The following is a 10,175-nucleotide window of genomic DNA, read 5'->3' as shown; positions in this document are numbered from 1 at the left end:
TTGAAGTAGATACCCAGGAGAGGGATTGCTGGATCATATGGTAGATTTGAGCATTTTTTAAATGTTGATAGTATTTTATCACCTGATCAATAACTTTTCCTTTTATTAGTGGACATGCCTTTGGTGTTGAGAGGCATCAGAAGAAGAAAAATTTTCTCTGAATATTTTCTAAGTTGTTTAAGACTAGATCTGCCATATATTAAAAAAACACAAAACAAAACCCTTTATTTTTGCCCTCTGCCCCACTCCACCCTCACAGCACTGGGAGATGGTTGAGTTGGAAGTTGGGCAGCACTGCCCAGTGGAGCATTGCCAGCAGCAAAATTTTCTTCCATTTGTACGTGATGCTTGTTTGGGAATATTTTGCCTTGAACACAAAAGCAGAGCATCACAACTGATGTCGGATATGCATTCATCGCATCCATGCTCATTCAAGGACTGTGCTGAACAAGAGCCTGTGCCAGTTATATGTCCTAGTATGAGAAGAATTTTTGCCTGAGACACCATCATCCGTCAGCTCATGAATGTGAAAAACAATACCTCTAAGCCTTGTATGGCTGCCACTCAGAAACTTCTTAAAGACATTATTGATTCCAAGACAGGATATACAGCAAATAAGCAATGGAAGGGTGCCAAAAATAGTGAAACAGCTGCAAAGGTAGAACTGATGAAATTGAAGATACATGATGATGGAGATAAGTCATTGCCACAGCGGGCAAAGAGAAGAACGAACCAATGTTCTGCCACTGATGGAGCATTGGAAAGGTCACCGACTTTGCAGCTCCTTTCGTCAGTCTTAAAAAAATGACAATAACACACTAACAGCTAAGAAATTAAGGTTGTATCACATGACTTCAGGAGAGGCCCTACTCTTGGATCATACTTTGGAAACCTGGATCGCTAGGGAGGGTTGTCCTTTCTATAACGGTGGAAATGTTATCTTGGAATATCTTAATGATGAAGAACAGTTTTCAAAAAATGTTGATTCTTATTTCAAATAGTTTCACTCAAGGATTCAAACCAGAAATCACAAGGAAAATTCTATGTTAAGTTGGTTTCTTTTACTGCAAATACTATATATATATTATATATATATGTAATATATAATATATATATTATATGTATTACATATACAATTATAACTTTCTAATATATATATTCCTAATATATATTATATTATAATATATAATATATTATATATGTACATATTGTATATATATGCATATATTATTTATATATATATATATTAGAAAGTTAGACATCATCTCATTCACTCTTCAAAGTTTTTGGATGAGGAATCTCAGGACTAGAAAGGGGAGATGGTTTTTTTGGTGTCACTTCTTCAAACTGCCGTGGGGCATTATCTCTCATAAAGGTCCTCCTCCAGTGGGAATCACTTTTTTTTTTGTATGAATGTATTACAAGTGAGAAGAAAGATGAGGTAGCTCAACTTCATTACTGTCTCTTTATATATTGCTGAAGCAAAATACATGCCAAAAGTAACTACATTTTACTGACATATTAAAATTAATTCATCTAACAGATGTATTCCATCTATTCTCAACAAAATACTACTATATAGAAGGAATAGAAATAATTTCTATTTGTTCTTTGTCCTTTTTTATTTTAATTTTCATGGGCACATATAGTGGCTTTAGGTTTAATTAAAGGTATAAACTTAGAATGTTCATTAAAAAAAAAAACCTTTATCCTTTTACTTTTGATAAAATCCATTATTAGCACCTTATTTTCTGAAAAGCTAGTCCATGAATTATTAAATATACTTAGTAATCAATATAATAAAGTTTTCAGATGTCCAAGAAAATTTTATTTAGTATTTGTCTTGCAAAACTAATTTTTAATTTTCACGAGAAACAAAGTTTTGGAAAATAGAAGTAAGAAAATGCCAGTTTTCTTGAAATCCACCCTATCTCTAAACATATACATACATAAAAGTACTACAGTTTATGAAAATAAAAAATTCAGTCAATTTGCTTCTATTGGATCTCATCAAAACACTTTCTTTCTATTGAAGCATTTGAATATAGGAGACACTAATTTTCATTTAAAATATATTTGAATGTACTTTGACTATAATTCACTGGAAAGCCCAAATTTAAACCATATGTTAATGAATAGGAATGTAGATCGCAGGGAGGATATTGCTCATAATCCAAAATTTGGTGGCCATTCTTTTTTTTTTTTCCAGAAAATTAAAATTTTTTATTGAAGTATAGTTGGCCTGCAATATTATGAGTTTCAGGTGTACAACATACTTATTCAACATTTATATACCTTACGAAATGATCACTTCAATAAATCTAGTAACCATCTGTCACCATACAAAGTTATTGTGATACTATTGAGTATATTCCCTATGCTGTACATTACATCCTCCCGACTTATTTATTTTATAACTAGAAAGTTGTACCTCTGTTCCCCTTCACTTTTTCACCTATCCCCTTCCCCCTTCCCCTCTGGTAACCATCAATTTATTCTCTGTTTCTAGAAGTCTGTTTCTGTTTTGTTTTTTAGATTCCACGTATAAGTGAAATCATACGGTATTAATCCTGTGTTTGACTTACTTCACTTAACATAATACCTATGTTTATCCATGTTGTTGCAAATGGCAAGTTTCATTCTTTTTTGTGGATGAGTACTATTCCTCTGTGTGTGTGTGTGTGTGTGTGTGTGTGTGTGTGTGTGTGTGTGTATCCCACATCATCTTTATTCATCTGTTGATGGACACTGGACACTTAGGTTACTTCCATATATTGGTTATTGTGAATAATACAATGAATGTAGGGGTACGTATATTTTTTAAAATTAGTTTTCATTTTCTTTGGATAGATACCCAGAAATGGAATTGATGCGTCATACGGTAGTTCTATTTGCAGTTTTTAGAGGAGTCCCCATACTGTTTTCTACAGTGCTGCATAAGTTTGCAATCTCCCCAACATTGCCTAAGAATTGCCTTTTCTTCATATCCTTGCATAGACTTCTTTGTTGTTATTTTGATTATAACCATTCTGACACGTGTGAGGTGATATCATCATGGTTTTGACTTGCATTTCCCTAATGATTAGTAATGATGATCACCTTCTTATGTGTCTGTTGGCCACCTATATGTCTTGTTTGGAGAAATGTCTACTCAGATCCTCTGCCCAGCTTTCAATTAATTTTTAATGTCGAGTTGTATGAGTTCTCTCTACAGCGTATATATTAACCCCTTATTGGGTATATAATTTGCTGATAACTTCTACCATTTATTGGGTTGCCTTTCATTTTAATGGCTTCTTTCCCTGTGCAAATACTTTTTAGTTTGATGTAATCCAATTTACTTATTTTTGTTTTTGTTGTCCTTGCTGGGACATATATTTTGTTGTCCCCTTGCTGGGGAGATATACTTTTTAAAAAATTTAGGCAGATGTTACAAAGTTTACTGCATATGTTTTATTCTCAGAGTTTTGGTTTTAAGTCTTACATTTAAGTCTTTAACCAGTTTTCAATTTATTTTTGTGTATGGTGTAAGAAAATGGTCCAGTTTCATTATTTTATATGTAGCTGTCCAGTTTTTTTTAACACCATTTATTGAAGAGATTGTCTTTCCCTCATTGTATATTCTTGCCTACTTTGTCTTAAATTAATTGACCATATAGTATGAGTTTGTTTCTGGGCTCTCTATTCTGTTCCATTGGTCTATGTGTCTGTTTTCAAGACAGTTTGATGGCCTTTCTTATTCCTTCTCTCTATTTCTAAAACAGGTTTTCTGATTCCAAATGTTGTAATTGCTTAATGTATTTTGCTAAATGAAATGACCCAATGGAAAAAGTAATATATTATGTTTTGAGAACTAAGTGATGATGTGAACCTATAATCCTCATTGTTTCGGAATTGCTTTGATCTTGTCTTGTGGAAAAATCCCTCTTTTTCAGAGTAAGAACTTTAAAATTATGTAATTTTAATTAGCAATTCGTGATTAGTTATTGGTCATGCAGCATTGAACAAAATACCTAAATTCTCTGACCCTCAGTTTTCTCATTTGTAAAGTTGTGAAAATTCTACCTACTTGGCACAATTAAATGTAAGACAATATGTGAAACCTGGCACGGTTACTAGCACATTGTATAAACTCAATATGGTTTGTCTCTTTTTTCCTTCCATTTAAGCAAAGCAAAATAGCTATTGGCAAAGTTAATCTTGTTTAAAATCATTAAGTTTTTTTCGCATAAAGCTAATACATTTTAGCAATTAAATCATAATTTTGATAGATGCAATTATTACATGTGTGTACTTTCTAATTTAATAGTAGCATAGTATGTTGTGTTCTTCTTGAGGGCTGGTCAGGTAAATGAATAAGAAAATCATATGAAAATATATATTCTCTAATATGGTGGAAGAGGGTAAAGGGGGTCAAATATATGGTAATGGAAACAGAACAGACTCTGGGTGGTGAGCACACAATGTGATATGTAGATGATGTATTATAGAATTATACACTTGAAACCTATGTAATTTTACTGATTGTCACCCCAATAAATTTAATTAAAAAAGAAAGTACGTATCGTCTAAGTAATCATAAAAGAAGAGCTTCAAAAACGTTTTGAGCAATTGAAGCATCACTGAAATCTGTGCCAAGATGAAGCCTTCATTCTTCATTTCTTCAACAAATATTAATTGAATATCTAATGTGTAATAAGTTAAAGACTCAGTGGTAAAGAAACAAACATGGTCCTTGCTCTAGTGGAGAAGGAATGTATTCAAATAAAGAGATATTAACCAAATAATCTTACAATTAAATATGAAATTACAACTGTGAGCAGTACCACTAATTACAGATGTGTAGTACTTTGAGTATATGTAATAGAAGGATTTGATTTAGTTAGGAAGGTGAGGTAAGTGAGAGGTGATGATCGAGCTGATTAATAACAACTCAGTAGGAGTTTTTTAGATACAGATGGAAATGGAATTCCAGTAGGGAGGACAGCATACACCAAGTCCTTAATGTGAGAGTCCATACAACACATAAGTTAGACCTAAAATGTATAGCATGGCCAGAATATAGAGGGGAAGGAAGAGATGATAAAGCTTTAGGTGTAGTCATCCTCCTAGGGTATGCTAAGAAAGTTTATCCTTTTTATAAATGCAACAGGAAGCAATTAAAATAATTCAAACAAGGAAGGGGGTTGAACATGGGGTAGATGACAATCAAATTATCATTTTTCGCAGATCACCATGGATGGCAAAAGTAGCTTTATGTAAACCAGTCAGTTGTCTGTTTCAGAAGAGCAGGGATAGAGGTGTCAGGGAAGATGAACTACGAAGTTGGTGGTGATGGAGATGGAGGGAAATGGATGGAATAGAGAAGGTGATTGTAATAGGCAGTAAAATCATCAGATCTTTGTAATATGTAGGGTGAGAGAAAGAGCAATTGAAAATCACTTTTAGATTTTTAAAATTTTATTTATTATGGTGACATTGGTCAATAAGATTATATAAGTTTCAAGTGTATAATTCTACAATACATTATCTGTGTATTGCATTGTGTATTTACCACCCAAAGTCAAGTCTCATTTTGTTATCATATATTTGACCTCTTTTATTCTCTTCTACTACCTCCCCCACCTCCCTTCTCTTCTGGTAACCACCATATTGTTGTCTGTGTTTATGAGTTTTTTGTTTGTTTTGTTTGCTTGTTTGTTTTCTGTTTTACACCCTACAATTAAAATCTTATGGTTCTTGTTTTTCTTTCCATCTGACTTATTTTGCTTAGCATGGTATTCTCAAGGCTTATCCATGTTGTCACAAATGGCAGTATTTCATCTCTTCTTATGGCAGAGTAGTATACCATTGTGTATATATACCACATCTTCTTTATCCAATCATCCACCAAGGGACACTTAGGTTGTTTCCATATCTTGGCCACCATGAATAATGCTACAATGAGCATACAGGTACATAATGTCTCTACAAATAAATGTTTTCAAATTTTGGGTAGATACCAGAAGAGGGATTGTGAAATCACATGGTAGCTCTATTCTTAATTTTTTGAGGAAACTCCATACTCTTCTCCATAGTAGCTGTACCAATTTACATTCCCACCAGCAGTGTATGAGGGTTCATCTTTTCCCACAGCCTCTCCAACACTTATTATTACTTGTCTTGTTGATAATAGCTATTCTAAGAGGTGTGAAGTGGTATCTCATTGTGGCTTTTATTTACATCTTCCGTATAGCTAGTGAAGTTGAGCATCTTTTCAGATATCTGTTGGCCTTTTGTATGTCTTCTTGGGAGAAGTGACTGTTCAGATCCTCTGCCCATTTTTCTTCTTTTTAAAAATGGGATTACATTCATGTATTTGATGTAGAATTTGTAATCTTTATTTAAGTTTAATCTAATATCTTGAATAATGACTTGTGGAGAAATTTATTAATCATTGTCAGATCATGACATTTCTGAATTAATGATGTATTTAAAGGATTTTTTTATTTTTAGACAAATACATTAGTATATTTTTCATTCTGAATACTCATTGCCAGGTCCTGTCAGTATCAACCTGTTTAAATTTGGCAGTTGTAGGTAATTATTAAAGCTATTTTATTTTTTATATTCTGTACAATTATGGCTGTTTGAAAATGCAGTCAACAATATTGAAAATTGTTTACCTTTACTATGCAGTTCATTAAAAAATTAAAGGAAAGTCTTCATTGATGGCATCTCTTCCTCTACCTACTATGATCTCTATTAACTCAGTAATGCTTTTAGGAGAAAACCTAAAAGCTGGTCTGGTGATGGGATTAAGCGGCAGCATATGGTATTCTGGAAAGTAAACACCAATAGGAAGACTTAAGTTCTAATGCAAATATTTGAGTTGTTGCAAATAAACTCAACTGATTAGAATGGTTGGGGAATTGGCTATATTGGTTATTGGCATTTTCTGATTATTTGAAGAAAAATATATTTGAATATGTGGTACTATAAATCTTAATAATATATAAAAATCTTCTTTGTCTGTCTTAATGAATAGAGCACAATGACCTTGAATTAAATTTTCTTTGATCCTACAGAATTCAGGGTCATTGCTACAAACTTCAGTTGTCATTACATATCATGATATTATTGTGAGTGTGGAAGTCATAAAGGCTTAAATCAACTTCAGGATACACTGACTTTAGCATATACACTGAAATTTATGTTGTTGTTTTTTAAAAGCACAGATATCAGCTTGTTTTCTTTCTCCATGTTTCCCTGACCTAAATGGGAGCAGGAAAATGTGGCTAATTGTAGATTCTGTTTACTTAAGTGAAACTTTTTCCTTCCCTTCTCCCAGTTTTATTGGGATATAATTGACATATAACATTGTGTAAAGTTAAGGTCCACAATGGGATGATCCGATGTACATATAAATGAAACTTATGTCTCATCTTTGTAAGGCGGCATCCCAGTATGGAGATCCAGCAACTTTCAAAAGCTAAAATATTTCTAATCACACGAGTGATTATTTGTTTGTAAACAGCACCAAAAATGTTGATTCCATATTTTCCTTCTTAAATTGGGATTGATCTACATGTTACAATAATAATTATAACTTTTCACATATTCTAACATTTTGTTTCCCTTGTACAAGTAATACATCCTACATTCAATTATTATAAAATACTGAATTGTTTTCTCTTATTAAAATACTACTGACAGCCCATTTATACTGTTTCTCTCTTTAAGGAAATCTGATTTTTTTCACAGACAATTTATGTGCAGAAAATAGTTAAACTATAATAAAACAGAAAAATATACACTTATTGCTGGATGCAATACTTTGCAGAAGTTTTTGTATGTATATAAATATTTGAATCATTTAAAATATTGTATTATATATATATATATATAATATATATATTTTAATTATTTAATACTTGTTGGACATTTACTCCATTACTCTTTAAGGATAAATCTATTAACTTCCTTTTAGCATTAAGATAAAAATTTCTAAATTAGCAATTCTTCCAAAGTTTTAGAAATAAATTAGCCTTTAAAATTCACAAAATTTAAAATGCTTTGTGCCCATATGCAATTAAGAAATTGACAAACCAATATGTATGTTTTTAGCCATGTGGTGAAAAAGTATTGCCTTTGGCTGAAACTATGCTTGCTTATTTTGAGGCCACAGAGTAAAAGTTATCCTTACTAACTGGTGAAAATCAGTTAGTAAGGAAGCTGGAAGACTTATAGGTCCTAAGAAATCTCTGCTGTACCCATTCCATATCATAAAATCTGTGAGGGTTGCGACTTCTCCATGGTGTTACCATGTGTCATCTTTAACCAAGATGTGCAATTTGGTTCTTGTTCTCTGTGGTTGTAAGAAATTACATGGTGAGTCTCTTCTAATACAGGTAGTATTTGGGTGTTGTGGTGGCTTCCCAAGGTGGATGATTACAGGTAGCCTTGCTTTGGCCTCTTATTCTGGCATAGCCTTTGTGTTTTGTCCTCCCATCCGCATGTGCTATTTATTTGGGATCCACCTTTCACAAATAGAATAAAGTCAGTTTTGATTTAGAGTTCAATTTGTGACGGTGAAATTCTGCCATACCTTCTTTCTTTATCCTTTACCACAGCTTCTTCACCACGGCACAGAGTATATACACTACATCCATTCAGGAAAGAGAGATTATTCTATAGTAACCAACAACATCCCCATCTCAGTAGCTTTAAACCACTGAAATTATTTCTTGCTTAGGTTATATGTCTATCATGGTTTGACTAGAGATTCTGGTCCATGTTATTCTCACTTGGATGCCAGGCTGAGAAGGCAGCACTGTCTGGAAACTTGGCAGTTTCTGTGGCAGAGGAAAGGAAGAACATGGTGAATTGTGTACTGGTTCTATAAGCATACACTTAGACTGACATGTGTCACGTTTCACTAGATAAGGTAGGTCACATGGCCACACACAACTGTAAGGGAGCAGAAAATCCAAATCCTGCCATGTTTCTGGAAGGAGAGCCCTAAGTATTTGGTGAAGCACACCGATGACTACCTCAATCTGTCCTTCATCCTCCCAACAACCCCACATGGAGGAATATGAATGTATGAAGCCTTTGAAACTTAAAAATATCCGATGGCTTTAATCTGTGTGAGGAGAATAGCAAAGAATAATACACCAAAATAGGCATTTGTCTTTTTAATCAATAGAATAGCATTATCAGTTTCTCAAGTCATTTCAGGTATTCCATTGTTTGAATAATATTCTGAAAGCTATTGGAATCAGAAGGTAGACGTTGTTAACTATTAATTTTCAGGGGTTAACATACAATAACTTTTGGAGAGAACATATGTGAAATTTCGACATGGATGACCTTCAGCCTGGCATAGGATATACTGGCCTTGGAGCTGTGGCTTGACATCCTCCCTGCCTGGAGCTTTTCTTCAGTAGCATAGTCTGTGGTTCTATTGCTCTGGAGGAAGATTTCCATCACTGAAAGATTAGTAGTCTTGAAACATTGTTCTTTCCTAGGTTCCATGATATTATTCTTTCCTCTCTTTCTGGATACTCTTTCTCAAGTTCTTCCATTTGATTCTCCTCCTCTCCTTGCCCCATCAGTGATGGCTTTCCACCCACTTTCCTTTGCTTCCAAGATAGGCCCAAATCTTTTCCTCCTCTGTTGCCTCATGGTGGCTGTTTTACTTCAGATGTTCAAGTTGCTGACTGGCACTATTAATTCACTTGTCTCCTAAGTGTCTCTACTGTGAGTCTCTGTGCACCCTGCTGTTTGTCACTTTCCAGGACACTTCTATAACACAAATGTAAACTATTAGTATAACCATCAAAGGAGTTCAAAAAGTGGCCCACTTTTGTTACTCTAGTTTAACTTCCTATTGCTCTCATCAAATTCAAGCCTACAGTCACAAAAATCACCAGGTTCTTTCAAGACTCCAAAGAATCAGCATGGAGCAGCAGAAAGGCACAGATTTTTAGGATCAGGTATACCCAGGTTCGAATACTGAATTTGACAATCATGAACTATTTGACCTTGTTATCTAACTTCTCTGAACATCTGTTTTATGCTCTATTCAATGGGAATAATAGACATGACGTGTATAGTTGTTTTGAGTATTAGGCTTGACTATGTACTTATCACAATAACTGGAATACGGTAGAGTTTTCATCACCGGTACTTAT

At 33.7% G+C, this 10,175-nt stretch overlaps 1 pseudogene across 1 annotated transcript; it reads left to right on the top strand.

Annotated features, from left to right (window-relative positions):
* Positions 1-268: 268 nt before the first annotated feature.
* On the top strand, positions 269-1,001 carry LOC308499759 (AN1-type zinc finger protein 1-like; annotated as a pseudogene). The gene has a single exon. The product of its transcript is annotated as an AN1-type zinc finger protein 1-like (transcript).
* Positions 1,002-10,175: the final 9,174 nt, after the last annotated feature.

This window comes from Rhinolophus hipposideros (genome assembly GCF_964194185.1).
Source record: "Rhinolophus hipposideros genome assembly, chromosome: 7".
Lineage (NCBI taxonomy): Eukaryota > Metazoa > Chordata > Mammalia > Chiroptera > Rhinolophidae > Rhinolophus > Rhinolophus hipposideros.
This window is presented reverse-complemented; position numbering and strand designations above follow the sequence as displayed.